Source organism: Solanum stenotomum, unplaced genomic scaffold (assembly GCF_019186545.1).
Source record: "Solanum stenotomum isolate F172 unplaced genomic scaffold, ASM1918654v1 scaffold20866, whole genome shotgun sequence".
Classification (NCBI taxonomy): domain Eukaryota; kingdom Viridiplantae; phylum Streptophyta; class Magnoliopsida; order Solanales; family Solanaceae; genus Solanum; species Solanum stenotomum.
The window spans coordinates 58,022-63,243 of NW_026026255.1; the positions used below are offsets into that span (position 1 = coordinate 58,022).

Consider the following 5,222-nt stretch of genomic DNA (forward strand, 5'->3'; position numbering starts at 1 on the left):
TAAAAAATAATAATTTCTTTTTAAGAGTGTTACGTATTTTTGTGTGAAAAATAACCGACGAAATTGTGTTAGTTTTCTTTCTTTAAAATCATCGACAACCTAACAAAGTCAGTTGAGTTTTAACATTGTTTAGTAGTGTAATTAGCAATGAACAAAACTCTTTTTTTAGTAGTGTTATTAACAAAGTCAGTCGAGTCTTTTTGAAGATGAGTTTTTTATTCGTATTGATTTACATTAAAAGTGAGTATTTGCATTAAATTTAGATAGCCTAGATGATAAGAAAAAATAAATAAGTAGTGTTATTTAATTTAATTGAATGTTTAAGAAAGAAAATCAAAATAATTTCGTCAATTTATTTTCATGCAAAAATACAGAGAAATATCAAAGAATAATATTATTGTTTGAAATTTTTTATGTTCGTTTGCAATGTTTAATATTTTTACGAAAATTAACAGGCACACGTCTATTTTTTAAAAATAAGAAATTACAATTGAATAACATAAATAAAAACAAATCATAAAAATTAGTATAAATGTTTAAATGGTACAGAAAAAATGGAGTTTAAGGGTTAAAATGGAACAAGGCTAAGTTGGAGTGCCAAAATGAAAAATGAGGGCAAGTTTGAGGGGTTGTATATGTGTTTGGCTAACTCTTGAAACAAGAAAATAAATAAGTAGTGTTATTTAATTTAATTGAATGTTTAAGAAAGAAGATCAAAAAAATTTCGTCAATTTATTTTCATGCAAAAATACAGAGAAATATCAAAGAATAATATTATTGTTTGAAATTTTTTATGTTCGTTTGCGATGTTTAATTTTTTTACAAAAATTAACAGGCACACGTCTATTTTTAAAAAATAAGAAATTGCAATTAAATAACATAAATAAAAACAAATCATAAAAATTAGTATAAATGTTTAAATGGTACAGAAAAAATGGAGTTTAAGGGTTAAAATGGAACAAGGCTTAGTTGGAGTGCCAAAATGAAAAATGAGGGCAAGTTTGAGGGGCTGTATATGTGTTTGACACATTATTTTCTTGTAGTGAGAAAAGTTAATTATTTTCTTCTATCCAATTGATGTGATGTAGTATGATCTCACACAGGGTTTAAGAATGAAAGATTTTTTAAAATTGTGGTTTAAAATAAATCATAGATATTTATGTGGTTATAAATTATTTTATCAAAAGTAAAATGGAAATTTTAAATTTATATTATTACAAAATATAAAAAATATGGCATTCTTTTCAGAACTGACTAAAAAGAAAAGTGAGTCATATAAATTGAGACATAGAGAGTACTTAAAATACGTTACCTCATTTAATTATATCCGATTAGCCTCAATAAATCGTGAAATCACATTCACATTTCCTTTTAAATAGTATAAGATCATTCATTTAAAATTTATTATTTGCACAAAAAAACACAAACAAAATATGAATTCCCATAGAAATTACTCTTTATTCACTCAAGCTGGGAGAATCACACATTAGGGGTGTATAAAACCGAACCGAAAATCGAATCAAATCGCAAATCGAGTCAAACCGAAAAGAAAAATCCGACTAGTGGTTGGTTTGACTTGGTTTGGTGTTGGAAAAAAAACCCGACTATATTTGGGTTGGTTTGGTTTTAACTAAAAAAAGTCAACCCGAGACCAAACCAACCCGACATTATATATATAATTTTAAAATTTTATTTTATACATAAAAATATTTACTTTGATATAATTTTTAAATATTTCTTATACTTTTTCATAGTTTTTATCTTTTAATATATTATTTCAAGTTTGAACTTAGAATTTTGAATGGTTCCATAAAAATTATAGTCCATAGATGTTGGTAATTATAATAAAACTTAAATCAAAATCAAATTAATACTAATGCAACAAGAAAATCAATTTAACACTAAGAATGACAATAATATTGAATATATATTTGTTCTTTGGTTTTACATTGGTTTAGACTTTAGACAATTAAAGTACATAATCTAATTTTAATTTCCTTTAATATTTAGTCATGTATCTAATACTTATTAAACTTATTTTAGCATGATTTAGTACTTTTAAATTATGATCATTTTCATTATGACTTGTTAATTTGCAATATTTGTTTTACGCGATTTTATTATTCTTAATTTTTTTTTTGGATATTTTAGTGTCATTAATCATATCATTGTTTGTGTTGTATTCTTAAGAAACACCTTAGATAGTTGTATTTTGGTAGGACTGAAGAAATATTTGAAGTACAAGTAAATTATATGTTTGTATGAATACTTTAGCGGAAAAATCCGAAAAAACCCGAGATTGAAAAACCCGAATTTTATTGGTTTGGTTTGGTTTATAGATTTAAAAATCCGACACAAATGGTTTGATTTGATATTTGAAAAACCTGAACCAACCCGACCATGTACACCCCTATCACACATTATGCATGTGCTTAAAAAATAGAATTGGATGGCTAACTTGCTAGCACGCCAAGGACAAAATGACCACTCATGCTAGTAGTAATGTGGCCACGTCTGATGATAATATAGCCATCGGCTACATATGATGGTAATGCAGCCATGTCTGATGATAATATAGCCATCGGCCACATATGATGATAATATAGCCATCAGCCACATATGATGGTAATGTAGCCATGTCTGATGGTATGACACATTATTTTCTTGTAGTGAGAATAGTTAATTATCTTCTTCTATCCAATTGATGTGATGTAGTATGATCTCACACATGGTTTAAGAATGAAAGACTTTTGGAAATTGTGGTTTAAAATAAATCATAAATATTTGTGTGGTTATAAATTATTTTATCAAGAGTAAAATGGAAAAATTCAAAATACAAAAAATCCTTAAATTTAGTGGAATTCGGATACATCCCAAAACGTCTCGATATATCGCATCTTGGTTTTGGATACATTCCTTAATGTCTCAATATATCACATCTCGATTTTGGATACATCACTCAACGTCTCGATACATCGTGTACGTCCTGATACATTGCGTAAAGTGATGTATCCGAGAATAGGAGCGAGTAGAAATTTTTGTAATTTTTTCAAATAATAGAAATTTTTAGAAAATACGATATAAAATAAGTTGTGTATTTATGTAATTTTTCCATAATAAATATGTCCATTGAATAGTAATACTATTTTTGAAAGTGATGGGAAGCTCCTCATTTTCCCTCTTATAAATAAGTGAAGAAAGAGAGTGACGTAATATATATCCTTGTTTGTTGATAATATCCTAAATATTCCTCAAATGGCATCTACCCAAGTTAAGATTACCACCATAGATTTTTGCAATTCTGAGCTTAAACCAAACACTCCACAATGGGAATCAACAAAGGTTCAAGTTTGTGAAGCCTTACAAGAATTTGGTTGTTTTGAAGCAATATATGACAAAGTTCCAAATTAAATTAGAGAGTGCATGTTTGATACTTTAAAAGAAGTATTTGATTTTCCATTGTCCAAATTGATAGAAGAGAGAAACCCTTTCATATCTATGATGGCGAAATTCCAAGTATACCACGCAATGGTAGTGTGAGCTCTGTTGATTTGGTCCTCCCAAATAGTGTTGAAACATTTTCCAATACCTTTTGGTCTCATGGAAACCCTAATTTTAGGTATGCATGCATTATTACTTCTTTTAACAATCTAATCACATGATTCATTGTCGCTATTCCTATAGAATTGGTTATGATTATGGGAAGGCACTACTAAAAAATTGTCAAAAAACGACGGCCAAAAGCGACGGACTGTGTCGCTTTTTTGGTCAAAATCGACGGAAAAGCGACGCAGTCACTTCCGTCGCTTTTTAGCTCGACGCTTTTCAAAAAGCGACGGACAACGTCGTTTTTAAAAAAGTGACGGACTGCGTCGCTTTTAGAGACGGACTGCGTCTCTTTTAGCGACGGACTGAGTCGCTTTTTGACTTTTTTTTTTTAATTTTTTTTAAGCGACGGAGTCCGTTGCTTTATTTTAATTTTCATTTTTTTTAATTTCTAAAGGGCGACGCAGTCCGTCGCTTTTCTGGAAATTTATTTTTTGAAAATCCCAGAAAAGCGACGGATAAAAGGACACTGTCCGTCGCTTTTCTGGAAATTTTATTTTTAAAAACCCAAAAAAGCGACGGAAAAAACCACGCTGTCCGTCGCTTTTCTGGAAATTTTATTTTTAAAAACCCAAAAAAGCAACAGAAAAAACCACGCTGTCCGTCGCTTTTTCTGCAATATTTTTGACAGTAGCAAATCTCAGCTTCTGCTGCCCACCTGCAAATTCAATTCAATTCAATTCTACACTATTCAGCCCAATCAAACACACACAATTATAAACAGTCTAAACAAAACATAAAATAACATTCAAAAGTATCTAAATAACAAATTAAAGACTTATAAAGTCTTTTAAAATTCGTTTTAAAATTTCAAAAAGTTCATAAATGTCCAGAGATCTAAACTAGGGAGTGAGATCTACATAATCATCCTCATCACTCTAGTCATTGGTGTCATCGAGTGCCGAAGTAATTGGTCGACGAGCGAGGTTCATCACTTGTTCTTTGATTTGCTGAACGGTCTCACTCATGCTTTGTTGTTCAGCTACTCTTTTCCGCTCCGACTCTGCTAGTGCCGCTGTAAGTTTAGTTATTTGATCCGACATAGCAGCAATCTGAACACCGTCAAGTGCCTCAGCTTGATGTGATGATCCAATACCTTCTAAGCCTGACTGAAGGAGTCTAACATCGTTGCGAGAGCCTAGACCATAGCATCTACAACTAAATCCATCAACAAAACCACATTATTTAATTTAACTTATTTAAACAACTTAACAACTTTAACTAGTTTAGTTTTGACTTAATTCCAACAACTAAATCTATCAACAAAACCACATTTTTTAATTCAACTTATTTAAACAACTTAACAACTTTAACTAGTTTAGTTTTGACTTAATACAACACTAAACCCACCAACTAAACCACATTAATTAATTTAACTTATTTAAACAACTTAACAACTTTATAACTTGAACTAGTTTACTTTTGACTTAATTCCAACAACTAAATCCATCAACAAAACCACATTATTTAATTTAACTTATTTAAACAACTTAACAACTTTAACTAGTTTAGTTTTGACTTAATTCCAACAACTAAATCTATCAACAAAACCACATTTTTTAATTCAACTTATTTAAACAACTTAACAACTTTAACTAGTTTAGTTTTGACTTAAT

General features: G+C 29.5%; 1 pseudogene; it reads left to right on the top strand.

Annotated features, from left to right (window-relative positions):
- Positions 1-3,228: 3,228 nt before the first annotated feature.
- LOC125850920 (probable inactive 2-oxoglutarate-dependent dioxygenase AOP2) overlaps positions 3,229-5,222 on the top strand; it is a 16,298-nt pseudogene continuing 14,304 nt past the window's right edge.